The sequence below is a fragment of the Podarcis melisellensis genome (assembly GCF_964234715.1).
Source record: "Podarcis melisellensis genome assembly, chromosome: 15".
In the NCBI taxonomy this organism is placed as follows: domain Eukaryota; kingdom Metazoa; phylum Chordata; class Lepidosauria; order Squamata; family Lacertidae; genus Podarcis; species Podarcis melisellensis.
Genome location: NC_138532.1, coordinates 9,398,398 through 9,420,913, shown reverse-complemented (window position 1 = coordinate 9,420,913; position 22,516 = coordinate 9,398,398). Strand labels below are relative to the sequence as shown.

At 45.3% G+C, this 22,516-nt stretch overlaps 2 long non-coding RNA genes across 2 annotated transcripts in view; one reads left to right on the top strand and one right to left on the bottom strand.

Moving 5' to 3' along the window:
- Positions 1-1,181: 1,181 nt before the first annotated feature.
- Positions 1,182-12,580, bottom strand: LOC309358280. Its single transcript, XR_014163402.1, has 4 exons — positions 12,278-12,580; positions 11,203-11,496; positions 7,144-7,768; positions 1,182-1,869 (listed from the first exon to the last, which is right to left on the bottom strand). It is a non-coding gene; the product is annotated as an uncharacterized lncRNA (long non-coding RNA).
- LOC309358317 overlaps positions 2,636-22,516 on the top strand; it is a 41,895-nt gene continuing 22,014 nt past the window's right edge. Inside the window, exons 1-2 of the long non-coding RNA XR_014163447.1 lie at positions 2,636-4,129; positions 5,119-5,161. This is a non-coding gene — a long non-coding RNA (uncharacterized lncRNA). The remainder of the gene's footprint in view (positions 4,130-5,118; positions 5,162-22,516) is intronic.

Genomic DNA, 22,516 nt, shown 5'->3' with positions numbered 1-22,516 from the left:
TGGATACTCCCATGATATATAGCCAAGTGTTTTTAGCACTCTAGATAGACGAAATGTCTGAAATCAAGGCAATCTCAGTAAGTTTCAAAAGCAGTAGAGAATTAGTCGTAGCACCAGCAGTCTACTGTCCCAAAAGGATGACAGACATGCATGCATAAAATCATTTGTACATGTTAAATGAGCAATGGTCTTCTATCCTGTTTGGGGTAATTGTGAAGTGGAACCTAGATGGCAAGAGACAAACCTAGATGGCTTGTGAGACAACGTGTCCTGTTTTTTCAGCATTCATCCCAATTTGCTTTCACAAAGCTTGTGTGGTGGTTAGACTATTGAAATATACTTGGAGTCCTGTAGCGATTTCATGCTCTTTATTGCAGCTTGTAAAACAGTGATTTTATTGCCCCCCCCCCAAACCTCAGGCTTTTTATATACATTATTTACACAATGAGTCCCATCTGATTGGCTGATTCTGCTTCCCTCCTGGAGCCTGATTGGTCTTTTCCTGCAAGCCAATCAGTTGTTGCATTCTAAGATCCTACTTGCCTATTGTTCTAGGATCCAAGCTTAGTACATAACACCTATGCCCAGTCTTTATTGAACCTTTGTTCTGCTTTATTTTCAGGGAGACTGTCAGATAATGAGCATTCACCTTGATTTATTTTCAGGGTGTTTATACATCTTCATTCACCTGCGCCACACTTTTAAAGGCATTCCTTTCCTAACTGTAAAAGGCCTGTTTCTTTTTTCTTTCTTTCAAAAAAAATGGCTTTGTTTTATTAGGGTGACAGGGCACTTTAATCCAAGTTAATTATGCAAATCTGAATCTCTGGTATGCGCTTGAATCCTTCCTGCAAAATAGTGACAGTCTGGGGGCACTGCATGCTGCTCCTCTTGTGTTCCTATAAATGTTTTTTGGTTGGTGGTCATCGTGCACATTTTCCTTAGCTGTGCCTGCTCAGTGAATGTTGCGTCACCCCATGACTGTCGCCCATGTGCTCGCATGGGGTTGTGTTCCAAATTTATTCTCAGCCTTGACATTTGTGTGCCAAGTGGGCAGAACATGTTGCATTTACAAGCAAGCTGAGGAGACTATCTGAAGGGGCATGAAAGAAGATCCAGGTATCTCCCGTTTCATTATGACCTTGAAACCAGAGTCTGGAATGTAGAGCCCCTGCCTCTTCTAGAGGCCAGCTAATATCTCTGGAGGCTGCAGTCAGAAGTTGGGGTTTGTTTTGTTTTGTTTGGTCATCTGGAAAGGCTCTCCTTAAATATGGAAAAAAAATTGATTTAGTAAAAGTAGACAGCCACAGAAAGAACAAGTCAGTTGGGTCAGCCATACAGAACATCTTCCATATAAGATGGAGACTAAAATGATTAACAGCTTCATCCTATGGCTCAGCTTAAACTGCAGTGACGTAAATTGTGACGTGTTCCTAGGAAATTCCTACAGAAATGCCACCTCTTCTCTTCATGATTATAAATATTGCATTCATGCCAGCCAATTGTGGTTCCTGCTATGGCATCATACAGTATCTCAACAGCTTTTTTCAGTATAGAGGGGCTAACATAAGGTCCTACAGCAGCAACCTTGTATTTGAGAGACAAAAACCGCTCCCCCCCAAGTTTGGAGGACAATAAAGGCATGGTTTAGGATTTGAGTCAACTTACCTCCCTGACTGAGTGATATGAGGCCATGACTGCTAACTTAGATAGATATATTCATAGGGGAAAGGCCAGGAGAGTTGGCATCAGTGAGGTGCATAAATATATAGGGCGTCCACTGCCAGCTCCTGACATTTTCTGGGCCTTCACCTCCTCCTTGTCTATTCATCTTCCTTCCCTGAGTGACACTACATGCGTGGTCCTCTCCTTTGGAGACACGGTGCAGGTTGGGCTCACAGAGAGAGAGAAAGAGAGAGAGAAGTGAATATGCAGCAGCAAGAGTGGCAAGGAGGTGGTGGATCCACTAATGATGAGAGGTCTACTAAGACCTCTTGTCCAGCCCGGCAACCGCCTGCTGCACACTTGCAAATTGTGAAAGGCTGTAACTCAGTGGTAGAGAAGTTGCTTTGTGCACAGAACATCCCAGGTTCAATTCCTGGTGTCTTCAGGTAGGACTAGGAGGAATCCCTGTCTGCAACCCCAAAGAGCTACTGCGGGTTGACTATTTGCAGTATGGTAGCGCTGCAGAGAGCTTGCTGGGGAGATCATGCATTAAAAAGGGACTCAAAAATAACTTAAACAAGGTTTTAACTACAAAAACAAAAACTCCTTATACACTAAATACATCAACAACAAACCAGACCCAACCACCAACCCATCCCCCAGGGTAATGGGAGAGCTAGGTGCTGCTCCTTATATACTACACCCAATTGCTGACACAGCTTAATCAATACAACTCAGCAGCCCCTGCTATGTTTCACAGCTGTAAAGCTGGGTCTCGTTATTTTGTTCTGGCCCTTGCTCTGGCCCCTTAAAGACATGCACATCGAGTGGAACAATGATGAACCTTTACATTTAAAGAAACCATTCAACGCTGCAAGCCAGTGTATGCAATACTGAGCTGGATGGACCAGTGCTCTGAATCTGTGTACCTAACCAGATGCTTAGATCTGTCAGTAGATCTCTCAGTGGCTGTTAATCATGAACTTTGAGGCTCTAAAGCAGTGTGCAGCTCAACACCAATTGCTGAGTCAACCATAGCCTTTTTGACCCAGTCATGGACTTCTCAAAAGCCTCTGATTGGTCACTGTATGAAAAAGGATGCTGTATTACGAAGCTCTTTTGTTTGAAGAGAGATTTTCTTAAGTTCTTATGGCCTCTCTCCAACCCTCTCTCTATCTGGCCATCAGAACTCTTCCCAGTTGTCATGTCTCAGGACCAGAGGAGCCAACCTCACACCAAGCCTTGGTATGCTAATATGCTCCCTCAGATAGTGAGGAGCCAGGGTCCTGAGATAAGGCCAAAGAAGATGAGTTCAGCTTCTGATGTTAGGGTGAGTTCAGGCTATGATATCAAGGCTGAATAGGTCTCAAGCCCAAGGGAAAAGAAGGGCCTTAAATGCCAGATTGGAAGCTGGCCCATCTGGAGAAGTGACTACAGGCAAGGACTTCCTCGGAGTCTTAAGAAGACCATTGGAGAGAAGGGAGTTTACTGGAGTCAGCTGAGCCCGGGGTATGGTTCCAGCAGCTCCAGCTCAAATAACCCAGTGCTGGGCTGAAAGTGTTGATGGAACAGTGTCTATGTCTCAGGTTTGGGCTCTGCCTGCTTTTGGATCCCCTGCTAAACCTGACCATGGATTGCTGTGACCCTGCCTCTCTCCAGGCCCTTGTTGCAAATTATTCTGGCATGGACTCTGGACTTTGGGCTGCTGCGATTTTGCCTTTTGCCTGACCCTTCGTTGTACACCCTGCTGCCTGGACACGGGCGCTGGATAATGCTCTATTTGCTGCCCACATTGTTGTTGCTACTTCTGTCCCCTGGTTTCTCAGGTGCCCAGTGAGAACAGGACACCAGGCCATGCCCTCTCCTCAGGCTGCACCCCTCATGGGCCTTGAGTTGTGTTCTGGATATTTTTGCCTGGCTGGAGTGTGTCCTTGAACTCTGATAATGCCTTTTGCTTGCCTGGATGAAGAACTGAGAAAGCTCTGTGTGTGTGTGTGTGTGTGTGTTTGTAAACTAGCCTACTATTGCATTTGTTTTTCTGCTCACATTGGCCTCTGGCCACTGGCATGTGGCCCCTGGGAAGTTACAGCAAATGGAATGTGGCCCTTGAGCTGAAAAAGGTCCCAAACCCCTGCTTTTGAGTACTTGGTTGGGAATGGAAAACCCACGGTGGCTTTATGCTGCTTCACTTGCAAAGCAGACCACACTTAACCATTTCCTCTCTCATCCTGCTCGACACCTCCTGGTGGAAGAACCGGGCCCCTCTGTTTTGGCCGAGGTTGATTTGCGTGTTATGACATGAGCAACAAATGTTGATAGGTAGGGGTGTGCGCACGTGTGTGTGTGTGTGTGCATGGATGAGGGAAGGACTTGTCCAATTAAGCCAGAGGAAAGAAACGGGAAGCCCTCCAGGCCATTGAGGACTGTAACAAAAACAAGTTTCCCAAAGACCAAGACAAGCCTGGTAAATCTGTAATGTGGTGTCCTGTTTCCTAATCTTTCCAGTGAGGAAGCAGCGTGTTGAATTTAAAGTATCCCTCTGGTAAAAGCTAACTATTTAAAGAGTTCTGGGGTCCCAGCAATGCAAAACAAAGATTTGTTGATTAAAAACACATGGTTTGCTCATGAGACTTGAGTAGCCAGAAAAAATCAGACCTGACAGTATTTTGGCTTTTCTTCTACCGCAAGACAAGATGGTGATTTATTACAGTGATGTCAGCAGGGCTTGAAAATGTTCCCTGAATTGTCTTAATAAATATAAAAAAGCTTTACCTTGAAATCATTAGGCCCTTGGCCTGTTTATGTGAAGAAAACTAAGAATGAAATGGTCCATTCAAACGCCTCCAACTCTTTAACGATCATATATCCATCATGCATGAACTGATGGTAGTGTAATTCTAGGATATAGGCCTGTAGTTCCCAACAGGCACATGCCTAGAGATGTAAAATTTCCGGAAATTTTGACGCCATGAGAAAAAAACGTTTTTTCTCCTGTTTTTTTCCGGGGAACATGGAAATTTTGGAAAAATTGGAAAAAGTTCAGTGTGGAGTAGTTTTACAAATTGGGTGAAACACAGTGTAGATAAAAGTATTGTGCTTGCAATAAGACAGGTAACCACCCCCTTTCCCTCAAAAGAAAAGAAAAGGAAAAAAGCAAGAAACCATCAACATAAAAAATAATCAATTTGCCCCTTAGCACCAACAGCAAATAAAGTTAAGGTCCACCTCAGTATTTAAGCTCCATAGAAGGTCTACCCTTTGAGTAGTGCTTTAAAAATAAACAAACCACAGAACCAGAAGACACAAACATATACATGCGATTTATTCTATCTCATTTTCTGAACTACTGTACTATCATTTTCCATTTCTTCTTGCTCTTCCTCTTTGTCATTTTTCTCATGGACCTAAAAAACGGCTTTGGAAAAAACCCCAATTTTTCTGGTTTTTTCCTAGGCCTTTAAATCTCTACTTAAGGACAGACGGGGCAAAGCATAAGGTGATTTTTTTTGTTCGCCAGACATGCCCCACAGGGGGGCAATTTGATTTTTAAGGGGAACAATTTGGAAGTTTGTTTAGACCAAGTTAATGGCCTTTTAGGTTTCCTCCACATGAATAGGAGCTCACTTTTTGAATAATAAGAATTATATGTCACGGGGGCAGGCACAGGATTTTAGAGATGCTTAGGTGGGTATGGCAAAAAAAAAAAAAGCGCTGGGAACCACTGATATAGGCATTTGCCTGATACCAAGTTGGTCCATAGCGGGGGGGGGGGGCGGGACGGGACGGGACTCGAGTCCAGGAGCCACAGGCATCCCACCAATCCTCTCTATCTGGCGTTTGAGTTTCTTCCCACATCACACACTCATACCCCTCAATCGCCCCGATAAAATCGGGACATCCTGCATTTTCGCACGAGATTATGAAGCCTGAAAAAAAGCACATCTTCTGAGACCATGATCTTGTTTGGATCTTGTGACATGTGCAGGAGTGTGGCCCCTGGAGATGCATGGCCTGTTTGTTTGCCTTGACATGTTGGAGGGTATGTACCCTTTCTCCAGCCACCCCTTCTTTTGCTTTGCACCCCCTTTTTGCCTGGCTGAAATGTGCCAGTGAACTCTGATAAAACCTCTTGCTGGAAGGTGGATGGGGGAGGCAGTATTTACATGATCACTATAGTCTATACATTTATTACTCCACCCACCATTGCCTCTGGCCCCGCTGACCAGTGGCATGTGGCCCCTGGAAGGCTACCTAGGAGGGAATGTAGCCTTTGGACTGAAACAGCTTACCTACCCTTGTCTACTTTCCCAGTAGTGATGTATGGAAGTGAGAGCTGGACCATAAAGAAGGCTGATCACCAAAGAATTGATGCTTTTGAATTATGGTGCTGGAGGAGACTCTTGAGAGTCCCATGGACTGCAAGAAGATCAAACCTATCCATTCTGAAGGAAATCAGCCCTGAGTGCTCACTGGAAGGACAGATCCTGAAGCTGAGGCTCCAATACTTTGGCCACCTGATGAGAAGAGAAGACTCCCTGGAAAAGACCCTGATGTTGGGAAAGATGGAGGGCACAAGGAGAAGGGGACAACAGAGGACAAGATGGTGGGATAGTGTTCTCAAAGCTACAAACATAAGTTTGACCAAGTTGTGGGAGGCAGTGGAAGACAGGAGTGCCTGGCGTGCTCTGGTCCATGGGGTCACGAAGAGTCGGACACAACTAAACGACTAAACAACAACAACCCTTGTCTACACTGAGATGGCAGAAACTATCCAAGGTTTCAGATGGGACTCTTGCCTGCCAGCCTTTCCTGGAGGGGTTGAACCTGGGACCTTTGGCGTATAAGGAACTTACTGTGCTACTGTGCTGCAGCCCTTACTGACAGATTCACTCTCTAGCATCCACAAAATGACCAGGTAGCAGAGTGTGAGACTTGGGAGATTTGGTGCCAATCAGAGTAGACAAAATGGCTCTCCCTGGACAGATAGTCTGATCTGCTACGAGGCAGCCCTATGTAACAGACCAGAGCTGGACTCCACAATGGCAGATGGTTTTTGAGAAAGGCAGGGGAAGCCTTAATCAAGAAGAACCACCTCCAAGATAGATGAGATAGGACAGAGAGAGCTCTACCCGCATGCCTTCTTTCTCATCTATCGCAATGGCCTGCCCTTCCAAAGCCAGCTAAGCTCTGTTTCTTGGCAAGCAGAATAATCCTTGATGGTCTGGCTTTTTGAGGCACATCAAAGCAGGACGGGGGATTCCCAAAAGTTTGCTACAAATGTGGCTCAGGCCTGTTGTGCTTCCCACCCACCGAGCAGGATGCAAGCCCTCTGCTGTGTTGCTGTGGGTGTAGCCTCTGTTTCTGAAGTCTTGGGTAGGCATGGAAATGGGTTTGTGATGCCATTCCAGGCTGCCAGAGATTGTGTAAGCTGTGCAGGCCTGCTGTGTTCTGGGACTGTGCCAACCTTATGCAACTCACTTTGTTGTAGTAGTTGCCATTGTCTTGTGCTCTTCCTCCTCCTCCTTCATGATGATCCTGTGTAATCCATGGTGTATATGTCACCCTTTCAGATAAATCCCCAGCATCTCTAGGGTTGGGAATATTCCCAGTCTGAAACCATTGAAAAGTCACTGTCAGTTATTGTAGGCAATACTGAACAAGAAGGACCAATGGTCTGACTTAATATACCCTTAATATACCCGGATACTCAGACATACAGCTGCTGCACCCAAACTAACAATTCTTTAATATTATGACCATGAAGCATAACTTTGCAGCAAGTTGAATCACCACTGGCCAGACTGCCATGTTGGGAATATGTGGGCATTTTGGCATGTGGTCAAATTTGTCCTGCAATTTCTTCACTGTGTATACAGTTCACCATTCAATATACATTTACTGCTCATCCCACTATTTCCTGTATATCTCTATATGGGCCAATAACTGGGTTGAACACTAGACAAAGCCATACAGTTCATGTCAATTTTGGATGGTTGTCAACTCAGTGTGATCCATCTTCCATAAAGAAAATGTCTAGGACAACTTTTCTAAAAGGAGAATCAGTATCAGAGTCAGCAAGATTTTGTTCTGTTGCTGGGTGGTCCTGAAAAAAAATAATAGTTCAAGCCTGACTGCTGTCATGGGATTTGTGTGTGTGTGTGTGTCTGTGTGTGTGTGTGTGCCCGTGCATGCTTACAGCTGCAATCTTATGAGCACTTACCAGGGAGCAAGCCCCAATGAACACAGTGAAGCTTATGTCTGAGTGAACATGTGTAGAATTGCACAGGACATAAACATGTTTCCAATTCATTGTTATTCTTTCTTAAGAAGACAGATTGCTCATTTTATGAATTGTTTTCAACACTGGTCATGCTAACTGGCTGGCAGGAGAGGGGTCTAGGCTCAAAATGCAGGATATGATTGTATGAAAATAAAATCTATTAAATAATACAATGCATGCCACTTGCCACTCTTTCCCATTTCAACTATAAAATGTGAATAAGGGTTTCTTCAAATATCAAGCTTATTGAACATTCATGATGATTTGTGCTTTTGATGATATTGGGGTACATGCACCCAGTCCTACTCTCAACGCTGTTTGCACTTGCAAACGTTTGGGAATGGCCACACTGTTTAGTTTTCAGTCATAGCATCCTGGTTTATTTTTGTCCTTCATTTGTTGTGCAATGTGTCAGCACTGGGGAAGAGTCACAGAACAATCTGAAGCAGAGCAAATCCGCCACTACTGCACTAATGCAGTAACAAGAGTTCAAGAAGCAAGACCTTAGGTAATTCATGGGATTTCAAATAATCATCCAAACCGTGCTTTAGACAGGGTTGCCATATTTCAAACAGTGAAAATCCGGACAGAAAAGTTGTTGAGTTGTGTTTTTTGGCTAAAGTTATTGAGCTGCTGCCGACTGCAGTATTCCGGATACATCCAGGAAATTCCGGACGTATGGCAACCCTAGTTTAGATCATGGGTAGCCAACACCAGAAGCTTTGGGGTTGCAACTCTCATCATCCTTGACCATCAGCCCTGCTGGCAGGGAATAACAGGAGGGCAGAACATCTGAAGGGCAATACAATAGCTACTCCTGATTGACCTTTCCAGTCTGCCTGGCCCAAAGCTAAGGGATGATGGGAGTTGGGCACCATATGGACTAAAATGGTACCCCTGACTACTAGGTTGCGGCGCTCATCTCGCTTTATTGGCCAAGGGAGCTGGTGTACTGCTTCCAGGTCATGTGGCAAGCATGACTAAGTCACTTCTGGCGAACCAGAGCAGCGCACGGAAACACCGTTTACCTTCCCACCAGAGCGGTACCTATTTATCTACCTGCACTTTGACGTTCTTTCGAACTGCTAGGTTGGCAGGAGCAGGGACCGAGCAACAGGAGGTGACTCCGTTGCGGGTATTTGAACCGCCAACCTTCTGATCGGCAAGTCCTAGGCTCTGCAGTTTAACCCACAGCGCCACCCACGTCCCTTACTGTGCTAATAGGAATCTTTAGGTCCCAGCTCCTGCTATGTATGGTTCTTGACCTTTAAACCAGAATTGGACCAGGCAGTACTTCAAACAGAGGATTGTCTTCTGACCAGCCTTCAAATAGAGGACCTCCTTCTGTAAAACAGGATGCATGGCCACCCTAGGAAGCCAGGCCCTGTTGTGTAGTCAGAGTTTGAAATAAGCACTATTTACTCTTGGATAAACTGTGCTATAATCTTCCTAAGCAGAGTTTAGCTTTGAAAAATGGGTTAAATCCTTCTGGGATAATCTCCAGGCCTTGTGCTTTTTCTGAGCATGAGTCACTAGGAGGTCTTTTGACAGAAAGGATGGGGGGGGGAAAGGAGGAGTGGGTTCAGGCCAGCAGAAATGTTCAGATGGTGCTACAGGCCAAATCAATCTTGGACAAAAAAATTCATGGACTTCACCAAACCCCCATTCTGCCTGTGGACATGTGAGGAAGCTCAGTAGGCAGGAAAATGCCTACTTGTCAGTTTCGAAATTCTTTTTTCTTTTTTAAATATAAATTAAAACAAAAGCGTGGGGGAGGGGGAAGCCAGCCTCTGAACTGAGTCATTGCAGAAAAGCAATGTGGTTTCCATCTCAGTGAAATATGGAAGAGGCGTGTCTCTCCTGGTCCCCTTTCGAAGCCATGAAAGTCCAGCTACAACCACAGAGCAATAAGTCCCAGAGCTGGAGGACTCACTGAACAAACAATACGATTACAAATAACATACCCAGCAATAGCATGTGTCTCAAAACACTGACCCAGGAGAGCACAGTGTCATGAAATAACAAAACTGTGTTCTGTTCCCTCTACCTTGACTTACTGAGTTGCAGGCTGGCAACTCAGTAGAGGCTAAGCAGGACTTCAGATGGTCCTTGAGCAGCTTGCACTCAGGAAACAGGCCAGTGTGAGCAATTATATGAGGGCAGATGGGACCCTATTGGTTCCTTAGGTCACTTGAGCCCTACTGAAAGCAGCTGTATACTTTTGGGGCACTTTTACTGCAGCCTTTGAATTGTTGGTCAACGTCCAAGACATTTTGCACTAAATACACATGATTATTTTGACTATTTTAGGGTTTCTTCTTCTTCTTCTTCTTCTTCTTCTTCTTCTTCTTCTTCTTCTTCTTCTTCTTCTTCTTCTTCTTCTTCTTCTTCTTCCATATTTGCTATAGGCTTCTTATTCATTTTTCATTTTCATGATCATAAAAGCAACTCCTCCAGCCAATAGATGGTGCTGTTCTATATCCTTAGGGCTTTGCCATATACACACATTTTCCATATAATGCATTTTATTTCCAGAAATATTTGCATTTTGTGGACACTTAACCCTAGTATATGCATTTTTGTACACATTACTTGGCTGGAGAATTGCATTTCAAAATAAGGAGAAATGCAAATTTCAAAGGACGGCTGTGTTTCAGTCCCCGTACCATGTCAGAAAGTGCAAATTAAGCAGATTGACCTTTAAATGTGAACTGGATTGAAATTTTCCCCCATTCTTACTTGCAAGCAATAATGAAGTTTGTTTCTCTAATGGAAGTATTACAGCATACCCAAAAATCCACCATGGAATAAGCAGGTGGAGGGAGGAGTTTTTGAGTGGGAAAACAGCTGGTGGGGAAACAGTTAAAAAACATGAGTTGTATCCAGCTAAAGTCTGTGGTGTAAACCACTGAGCCTCTTGGGCTTGCTGATCAGAAGGTCGGCGGTTCAAATCCCCGCGACGGGGTGAGCTCCCGTTGCTCTGTCCCAGCTCCTTCCAACCTAGCAGTTCGAAAGCATGTCAGTGCAAGTAGATAAATAGGTACTGCTGTGGTGGGAAGGCAAACGGTCTTTCTGTGCACTCTGGTTTCCATCACTGTCAGAATTATGTCAAAAGTGGTTTAGTTCTGCTGGCCACATGACCCGGAAAGCTGTCTGTGGACAAACACCGCCTCCCTTGGCCTGAAAGCGAGATGAGTGCTGCAACCCCATAGTTGCCTTTGACTGGACTTAACCATCCAGGGGTCTTTTACCTTTACCTTTGTAGACTGCATTTGTGTCTCACGTATCTTTTGTCCTCTACTCCCTCTGGTTTGCTATTCCACAGGCCCCCATCAAAATGCCACACATTTAAGAATCGAAGGCTCCAATTCAGTTATTGGATAACATGCATACATCAAAGCTGTTTCTTCTTTTGCCTTACATACATTGTTCAACCAAGGCAGATCAGGATGATCACACATAGAAAGGGAGCGGTGGGAGGAGGAGGAAAGGAACTGGCATGTTCTTGGCAGATAGGACTGGAGTGGAAAGAGCAAACACTTGTGCCTCCCCTGTAATGAAAGGCAACGGGCAAGTTACAACTGAGCCAGCTGTCATAAATAATCATCTCAGCAATTCCTTGCTGTTATGAGACATACCTGAAGACATCCTCAGTGCTGCAGCCAGGGATAAGGCCATTTTGTGCTACGCATCAACCACAGGAGAGAACAACAAATGGGATTCTCAGGTCTCTCTAGCCGAAATAGAAGCAGCACAAGTCTCATTTTAGGGGTGGGAAAACTGTGACCCTCCAGACGGTCGTGTGATGGTGGGGTGGCACTCACCTGACACAGCAAGGAGGGCAGCATTGTGCAAATGCTCAGGCAGGAGTGCCGGATTGGCTTTGCTGGGTTCACTGACCTCCCCTCCGCTTCCTCCCTTCTTCCTAGTAAAAGCAGCACTGACTCAGCTGCTGGGAGGTCAGCTGAGTGCTGCTGCTCCACCATTCCGTTTCTGCCACCAAATGCTGCTGGATGATCGCTCCTATTATCCCTGACCAATGGCCATCACGTTTGTCAATTCTCATCATATGCTTGCCAGTCAAATGGAGACCCCCTGCTGGCCAAACCGCATCTGAATATGTCACAAATACATTGGCACATCTCTGGAGGACCAGAGGTTTCCCATCCCTATCTTAGTGGTAAAAAAACCACTCTGAAGCAGAACGCTGCAAAAGAGGAAAGGTCTTTGTTTACAGTTATATATCCCACAATGCACCACACATTTCCATATATACTTACCACACAGAATTTGTAGGATATGATCCTTGGGACACATATATCAGAAGCTCACCTTTGCGTGCAGATTCTTCACCTCTGATATGTTACAAAAGCGATCACACAGCAAAGGATTTTTGTTGTACTAAGATGCTTCTATTAACATGTTCACTCATACTTAAGAAATCATGCTGTCTTCTTATGCTATGTATATCTTGGTAAGTCTTAACAGTGGGACCTCATGTTCAAAAGCTTAACGTTCTGTTTGCAGTAAAAGTCCCTACCACATCTTTCAAAGGAGAGAAAGTTCAGCAAAATTGCATCTTTCTCTCTTTCTTTCATGGTTGCATGAGTCATAAGTAGCCAAAATGGAGTTCAAAGAGCCTCTGGGTAATTAGGATCTTTGAACTGTTTCTGAGTCACCTTGGGATAACTGTGACTGCACAATAGATAATGTGATGAGACGTGTAGACAGAGTTTGCATCAGCAGTCAGAATCATTGGACATCTGCTCTAGCTTAACCACTGCTAGGGAGTGCATTACTAATACCCTCGGCCTTATTACTCTTCACCCCCTTGTATTGTTGCCTGTTCACCTGCCCTCCCAAACTGTGTGATGGGACTAAGGAAAAGGAGCAACAGTTTCTGCTCAGCTTATGGGGAAGGGCCATAGCTCAGTGGTACAGTATCTGCTTTGCATGCAGAAGATCCCAGGTTCAACCAGGTAGGGCTGAAGAGACCTTTGTGCATCTCTAGATAGGGCTGAGGAGAGCCACTGCCAGACACTGAATACTGAGCTAGATGGGCAGTTTCCTATGTCCTCTGCTACTGGGTGGTGGCATGAATTGGTACCAAAGGGACTGGGCAGGTGAATGGGTAGCAGAAACAGAAGCAGCAATAAGGAGAAAGTGAGGCTTATGAAGGAGGGGAAAGGCCCTGAAATCACCTTGTCCAAGAGTCCCTGAGCATAAACAAACTCCCTCAAAGCACACAGTGACCTAGGATGGAGCTACATTTGGATCCCCTGAAGGAATAAGAAGATTATTAATCTATTCATTGCAGCCTTTGGGAACCTGGTGCCCTCCAGGTGCTTTGCACTAAACTCCCATCAGCCCCAGCTGGCTCATGTGCTGGCTAGGGCTGATGGGAATTGTAGTGCAACGCAACTAGAGGATATCAGGTTGCTGGAGGCTAATTCATTGGATGTTTCTGGGTTGTATAAAAACAACCTTTTCTCCTAACAATGAGAACATTGCAGAAACACCTGGCTCATGGAATATGTCTCTTGTGAGCTTCAGGAGAAATGAACACCGTCGGACCTGGATCTTTGAGGGTGCGTCTGGAGGTGGTTGGAAGCTTTTAGTTAACACGTGCTAAGGCTCTCCCTCTGATTCCAGGACTGTTGTGATCCATTACTGCCTCTGATGTTTCTCTGAATGTCACAGCTGTCTCAGCCCTGCACCGTTGATGTGGTAGAGCTCTTAATTAAGCACGCAAATGGGACAGCTGAATTTGCTGGAATGTCTTCTCTGTTTGAAGTTAAGCCTGTGCTTCAGGGCTTACTGGATCCAGACCTAGATAAGCTCCAATCTCTTAATGGGCTGGAGAGCACAGCGCAACAAACGTCCTCCCTCTGCACACATGCTCAGACACCCACATGAACACACAAACAAACTCTTAGCAAATGAGGAATTAAGTAAATACATAAATGTGTTAGTTTACAAACAGAACTGTTACTTGTTACTCAGAGTATTAAACATCGCTTTTCCTTTCCCCCCTTCTACCTCACTGGCTGACTTGCTCTCTCTCTCTCTGTGTGTGTGCGCATGTATGTGTATGTTTTTTGCTAAGCTGTGAAAGACGTTTGTTTCAGTTGCCAACATCTCTGCAGAACTAATGTGGGTGGATTGTGACAGATATAATTTCTCCATCCCACAGTTTCATCAACTTGAGTTCTGTTAAACTATACCCGCTGGGCTTAGCTCCTTTTAAAGTTTCCGCTTTGACAGGTAGATTTATTAGTCTTGAAATTTGTACAAATCAGATGTCACTTGTGGCAACTTGTCAAAATGTCAGTCTGGCGAGGGAGGCATGAAAGGATTTTCTGGAGAGAGAGTGAGAGAGAGAGACTGAGCCAGACGGGAAGCAAGCTTTAAAGAACTCGAGTAACAGCAGAAGAAAGGAGGTTGTGGTCCCTCCCTCTTCCTTGATCCTAGGTTTTGCTTTATTAAATACGTAGCACCAGAGAGTGGGAGATGCCATTGGAAACCAGTCTTCTGCTTGTCAAGGCTGACAGCCTGCAGAGATAGCCTCTGCCTCTTATTGAATGAAGCTTCTCAGCTTGCGATGGGGATACTCAGTGGGCAAGCCAGAGAGACAAAATTTTAGCCCAACATCATCGCCCTTCAGTATTTCAACCATTCAGTTTGATCTCTTGGCAAGCATGATCAATGTGGCAGAATGAGTTTCAGAGGATTCTGTTTTGAACATTTTTGGGGGGGAGCTCAGCATTCGCTGAGGGTACATGGAAGGTTTTTGTTTTGTTTTTTAAAGGAAAATGCTAAAATGCTGCAAAAGAAGGCAGGAAAAGCCAGGTTAAAAAGTGGGATTTTCTGCAGTTTTCCTCGGGTTCCATGGCAGAATAACTCTCTTTTACTTTGGTGAAAAAGGTGCTCAGCATGGCTTATCTTTTATCCATTGGCATAAAGTTAGCAAGAATATTGTCAAGCTCCTCCTGATGGTGGATTATGAATAGGGATGTTGGATGATTCCATTGGAAGCAGAAATTAGGACTGTGCACAAGACTCCCCCTTATCTGGGCCAGTGATACAGTTGGTGAATGGACGATACAATCCTGATGGGGTCTGTTTCCCCAGCATGTTCCCTGCAGCCTTCCCATTCACAGCCCCAGATCACTCTGGAATTATTATTTTTACCAGACTCGGCCCATGTCTGGATCCTCCTGAATTAGCTTGATTCAGTTCAAGCTTTGGCCAAATCTGGAGTCTACCCCTAGCAGAAACATCACCACAGATCATATGTTTGCCCAAGGTCAGGGATGGTATTCACCATTATTTCATTTTTAATCTGCAAACATTACCTAAATAATTATATTATTTTCTGCATTGTTTTTGCTGCTTGCTGTCCATTGAAATGCATCGAAGTTATAGTGAGTCACATAACTGATGCATTAGTTTTGGCCCTACAGAACAATGAGAGGAACACAGTAGGTTTTAGCAGAAGTCAAACTGTATCTGAACAGAAGGAGCGCTGTTTGCGACAGACACTGGATTGAACAGAAATCACTGCCTTCTTGCATTCTTAGTTATGAAAGAGAATATAGAACAGATATGAAGCACCTCAAACCCAGGCCCAAATGTGGCCTTCCAGGCCTCTCTGTCTGGTCATTTGGTCACACCTCCTTCCCAGTGACACGCTCCCCCCCCCCCGGCCATACACACCACTGGCCTTGCTTTGCTCCCACCTTGAGTGTTTGTTCCTGGTTAGAATGCATCCGTGGACTCTGTTAATGACTCCTGCTTTGATCTGGATGCATGATAGAGAGGTTTGTGTAGAAACTAGCCTACTGTGCACAGATAAAAATTGCATTCTTTATTCCACCCACTTTCCCCAGCTAGCCCTGCCCCCAGCATTGTGTACAGGCAACTCCCCATTTGTGCATGTTGGACACACCATTTTTGGCGCTGGAAGGGGCTGGGGCAAGCTTATGCGCACCAAAATGACATGTGTGGTGCCTCGGAACGCAACCTCCACAGAAATGGGGAGTTGCCTGTACTTTCATTAGCACCCCCTTAGTATCTATGGATTCAGTGTTGGGCATGTGGGAGCACACCTTGCTCCAGCAAAGGAACAATCAAGCACTCACTTGAACCTCCTGATTGGCCCTTTGAAGCCCCACCCTCACCAACCTCATACCTGATGTCATTTATTATGACAAGTGTAGGGCAGGTGGGTGTGGCTTTTCCAAAATGGCCTGGTGAGCCAAATGGGAAGGCCTAATGGGCCAAGTTTGGTCCATAGCCTAGAGGTCCCCCACCTTTGCTACAGATATTCATGCTGAATGTGCAGATGCCTCTGGGCCAGGGTAAGGTGAGCATATGGAATTGAAGTAGTGCTGGCTGACATGGCCACACTCCTGCATTCCTTCAGCTCAGTGGTTCACAAACTTTTTTCTCTGTGCCACTTTCAGAATAAAATTTTGCCCACACCACACTGAATCTTTTTATTGGTAGCAAATACATCGGAAAACAAAAAGCACCGCTTGATTTATAACAAAAAGCACCGCTTGATTTATAACATAGAACACAACTACTTTGTAATATGATCATGGGACATCCAGAAAGTATAATGCAATGCAGCCACGTAAGAACATGAATCATGTTTCCTGCTTGGCAGGGGGTTGGACTCGATGGCCCTTGTGGTCTCTTCCAACTCTATGATTCTATGATTCTATGATTCTATGATATCCATAATATAATTATAAATGAGCCTCTTGCATATGTATGTATACAAATTCAATGAGAGGTGTGAGCTTGCTTTTGCCAGGTGATCTCATTTCCATTAGGTCTAATTTGAGACAAACAATCTCTTATCTTCTCATCAACACAAATTCCTGTTCACAACAGTATGTCATGGAGACCTGTAGAAGAATAGCCAGTGCTCTTGAAAAGAAGCATGGATTATGTTTCTGACTGTATATCGGGGAAAAAGTTATTTTGATACTATATTATACTACACTGAAATGTTTAAATGTTTCTTTGGTCATTCTTGAATCTTCCTGCCACACTTGCCATCCTCTCCTACCACACCAGTGTGGTACACCACACCCTTGGAGAACCACTGGTTCATCTCAGTGACTTGAACCATCTGAATGTGGCTCCAGAGATGTTCGGAACAAGCCTAAATCACACTTGTATTTTTATTTTTATTTTAAATAATGTCAACAGCAGGTCTTGGGGCATGTTGAGTATAATAAGGATCATATTAGATGCTGGATTGTGACTGTCTCTGTTCCCCTTTTATAGGGGTCAGCAAACTTTTTCAGCAGGGGGCCAGTCCACTGTCCCTCAGACCTTGTGGGGGGCCAGACTATATTTTGGGGAAAAAATAAAAATGAGCGAATTCCTATGCCCCACAAATAACCCAGAGATGCATTTTAAATAAAAGGACACATTCTACTCATGTAAAAACACGCTGATTCCCGGACCATCTGTGGGCTGAATTTACAAGGTGATTGGGCTGGATCCGGCCCCTGGGCCTTAGTTTGCCTACCCATGCCCTTTTAGATAGGACAGTATTGATTTGTGAGCCTTCCCTCAATGCACAGGGTTCGATTACATGATTTCTCTATCTCCTTCCAGCCTTTCAGTTCTATGGTTATAATTAGGAAGGCCCTGGAAGCCATGTGTGCGCATATGCACTAATTAGTCATACCCAGAACAACCTGTCATCAAATTGCCACCATAGTTGCTTCTGCTGAGTTTTTCTTCCCAACATGAGCAAGGAGTTCTGTGGTGATGCAATGAGAATGAAGCAACATTGTGAATCTTCCCACCTCGGCCACAATTTCTGAGTGCAAGTGGCTTTATAGTCGATAAGGAACAGAAAAAGTTGCCTTATAAGAAGTCACTCCAATGGTCCTTCTAGCTCAGGAGCAGCTCTCCTGATCCCTCTCAGTCTTGGAGAATGGCCTAAAAATATATGATTGGGCACTAGTAGAAATTCATATTTTTATATCAGCTTTATGTTTACCATGCATGCACACACAGTAAACATATGGATATAGTTGGCAGTTACAGGGGTTCCTACATACACCTGCAACAACCTCTTCTATATATAGAACAATCAAGTGGCTAACTTTGGGTGCCAGATTGAATCCTACAAATTCCTTGACCACTGAGGAAGACGTCTCGGGAGTCCAAACACATTTGATCTCCAGGTATTGCTTGTCACATCAGTTCGATGTATAGGTGTCATTTTTGAGAGATGCTATCTAGATCATTGGGACGCAGGTGGCGCTGTGGGTTAAAGCCTCAGCGCCTAGGACTTGCCGATCGAAAGGTCGGCGGTTCGAATCCCTGCGGCGGGGTGCGCTCCCGCTGCTCGGTCCCAGCGCCTGCCAACCTAGCAGTTCGAAAGCACCTCCGGGTGCAAGTAGATAAATAGGGACCGCTTACCAGCGGGAAGGTAAACGGCGTTCCGTGTGCGGCTCTGGCTCGCCAGAGCAGCGATGTCACGCTGGCCACGTGACCCGGAAGTGTCTTCGGACAGCGCTGGCCCCTGGCCTCTTAAGTGAGATGGGCGCACAACCCCAGAGTCTGTCAAGACTGGCCCGTACGGGCAGGGGTACCTTTACCTTTACCTTTATCTAGATCATTATAGATCTCACTGACTGGCAGTGGCTGTCCCAGGGTTCAGTCTGGGGTCTGTCTGAGCCCCGCCTGGAGAAGTCAGGCATTGAGCTTGCATGCAAAGCAGGTACTTCCCCCAGGCTGCAGAAGGGAAGAGAAGTGTGTTTGCATGTGTGCAAGCAAAAGGTTATGCTTACTTTTGCCCCTGCTCCTTCCTATTTCAGCTTCACGTTCAGGGATTACACAAGTGTACCTTTGCATACACCTCAACGAAGCAACATCCTTCAGCTACAGATTCAGGGACTGTACAGATTTACATCTGCATCCATCTCAGCGAAGCAACATATGCAAATGAATTGCCCCTTTTCTCTCGGAGAGGTGTTAACTAACCTAAGTCTTCAGGCGCTGCCTGTATCTCTACTAGCTGTGCCTCTGTCACCAACTCATTCCATGAGTCAAGATTTCATGGCTTGGAACGTCCCAGCTACAATACAGGAAGTGGAATATCCGGTCTCACAGGGCTGTTGCTAGAGGGGTAAACAAGAGGGGGACAGTAAAGTAGGAGCAGATGGCTTGGTGGAGTGCCACACTCACCTGACCTCCCGTCAGCGGCATTGCTGCTGCTTACTGGGGGGGAGACGGGGGCAAGGGAGTGTGAAGCAGTGCCAGGGCACCAGCAGGAGCACACAACTGCAGTAAGATGTGTTGCACAGAAGGACTCAATGCATTTCCACACCCTGAAATGCCACAGAGCAGGCAAATGGTGAAAGGATTAAAGCTGCAATCCTAACCCCACTTTCCTGGGAATAAGGCCCATTGAATTCAGTATAACTTACCTCTGAGTAGACATGGTTAAGACTGTGCTGTGAGTAAAAGGTAAAGGTAAAGGTACCCCTGCCTGTACGGGCCAGTCCTGTCTGACTCTAGGGTTGTGCGCCCATCTCACTTAAGAGGCCGGGGGCCAGTGCTGTCCGGAGACACTTCCGGGTCACGTGGCCAGCGTGACGAAGCTGCTCTGGCGAGCCGGCACCAGCGCAGCACACGGAAACGCCGTTTACCTTCCCGCTAGAAAGCGGTACCTATTTATCTACTTGCACTTTAGGGGTGCTTTCGAACTGCTAGGTGGGCAGGAGCTGGGACCGTTTGACGGGAGCTCATCCCGCCGCGGGGATTCGAACCGCCGACCATGCGATCGGCAAGCCCTAGGCGCTGAGGATTTACCCACAGCGCCACCCGTGTCCCAGTGCTGTGAGTGCATGTAACTAAATACAGCCCTACAATGCTTTAACTACTACTACAACTACAATGTAGTATGTTCTAAACTTGCTTTATTTAAAATATATTTACAGCACCAAATGGTTGGAGGTATGCTGTTGTCCATGAGATGTTGCTGTACTCCAGATCCCATCACTCCTACCTACTTGGCCATTGGGCAGGGACTATGGGAGTTGTAGTCCAAGAATAGGGTTGCTATACATCTGGTTTTTCCAAGACATATCCAGAATACTGCAGTTGGGTTAGTGCATGTCGGCAGTTCCGTTTTTGCCATTTATCCTTAAAAATAGCTCAAAACCTTAAAAAAGCGAAAAACTTTTCTGTCCGGATTTTCTGTCTAAATGTTTGAAATATGGCAACCCTATCAAAGAAGCTCTGGAGGGCCTGCCTTTCACTGTTCTTTTTGTAAAGAGAGATCTGTGCTGAAATGGGACAGGATGGACTTGCACATGTCAAAGTGTCATGAACCAGAAATAGACTGATTTGTCCGTCCCTAGCTATTGTGCAGATTTAAAGTGGCAAGGCCACAATGTGGGGAGTGGGACATTATTCAGCTTGAGGGACACATTCCCTTCTGAGAAATATTTGGGGGGCCATGTGCTAATGGTGGGTGCAGCTAGAGGCAAAAGTGGGTTGAGCAATATATATATACACATGTATGTGTGTGTGTGTGTGTTTTTGTGTGTGTGTGTGTGTGTGTGTGTATATATATATATATATATATATATATATATATATATGTATGTATATATACACAGGTGGCGCTGTGGGTTAAACCACAGAGCCTAGGATTTTCCGATCGGAAGGTTGGCAGTTCGAATCCCCGCGATGGGGTGAGCTCCTGTTGCTCAGTCCTGCCAACCTAGCAGTTTGAAAGCACGTCAAAGTACAAATAGATAAATAAGTACTGCTCTGGCGGGAAGGTACACGGCGTTTCCGTGCGCTGCTCTGGTTCGCCAGAAGCGGCTTAGTCATGCTGGCCACATGACCCGGAAGCTGTATGCCAGCTCCCTCAGCCAATAAAGCAAGATGAGCACCACAACCCCAGAGTTGGCCACGACTGGACCTAATGGTCAGGGGTACCTTTACCTTTACTTTACTTTACACACACACACACACACGTATGTATGTAACCTTTGCATATTAGATTAGTTTCCAAGCAGTCACAAACCCCACACTATCCTCCATTCAGACAAACAAGAAGCATTTTCAGAGTTGAAGGACACATTCCAGCAAGGCAAAAACACTCAAGGATGGTATGAATCAAGGACAGTGAGGGGTGTAGTCTGGGGGGAGGGGCTGTGGCCAGGAGAGAGTCCTGTGGTCCAGATACAGTGGCCTCGATGACCACATTCAGTCCTGGGTTTGAGATTCTCCTACCCTTGGCGTACAGGAGGTTTGGTTTAATTGACAGCTCCCATCGCAGCTCAGATTGCCTTGCCGTGCTGTGCCATGCCATCAAAAGAGAAAGACAGAGGAGGGGGAGGAACGCTTCACACAGAAAGATTTCCTTTAAAAGCCCATCATTTGATGTCACTGTGTAGCTTCAGCTACTTCAATGCGGCAGGCGCATTATAATGGCTCACGCCGTGCTTTAAATACCATTACGGCAGGTACGCCAACCCCTTTCCTGCTTTCTAGGCCACGGTGATGTGCCTTGAACATACTGCGGTCACTTTCAATGTGTTTTCCTTTTAAAAACGTTTCTAACGAGAGAGGGAAAGAAATCAATTTGGGTTGCTAAAGTATGATGTGGATTTCCTCGTATGAGAGTACAGAGTGTAGTCTACTTAGCGAGATGAGCTCCGCCAGCAGGAAGGAGCAAGCAATGGAGAGGGAAGGAGGGGGGGGGATGTCTGGCAGGAGTTCAGAAAGCTCTCCAGCTCACACATCTGGTTCTTATATTTCAAAGTTAATTAGTCATATTGAGGCTGTCTGAAGATAAATTTATCATCCAGAAAAAACACAAACAGTTTGAAAAATGAAAGGAAGTGAGGTGACACGTCTTGACGTTTAAATAAATCATTTTAACATGATTAAAAAACTTGTCCTCTGTGACACCCGGAGCTTGGATACTTTGTAAAGACTTTTCTGACAAAGACACGTCCCTCTTTGGTATACAAAGCCCCTGCCATTCAATTATACAGAATAATCTTTGGCCAATTACTTTCCTGACTGACTACTGGCGAATACAATGCACAGCTGCCACATATTTTTTTTTGTTCATTGGGCCTAAAGCTGAACTGTACAAAAGCTTGGAGAAGGAAGAGTTCAAGAAGGCCTTTACATTTATTTTTATTTTTTTAGTGCAGAGGGTATAGAATACAAAAGGGAGGCTGAATGACTGTGTGTGTTCTCCTAATGCAACTTGAGGTTAAAGAGCATGAAAGGGTCTAGAGATTACATCAAGCACTATGGCCTGCTTCTGATGTAATGACCTTTGTCCAATACACCGTAGCTTCTTGGATCAGGAGCAAACTGGGCACCTGGGTGCTTGCTCATTCCCTCTCACTCAGGTCTTAACTCAATGCTTCCTAGTTTGTTACACTACAGTTACCTATGGTATCTGAACTGGGAAATTGTGGTTTGCTCCTACAAAGCAGGATAGTAAATTGGAATCAAAATCAAGATTAGTATTCTGGTTTTTAAGAGAGCACTCAAACCAGTTTC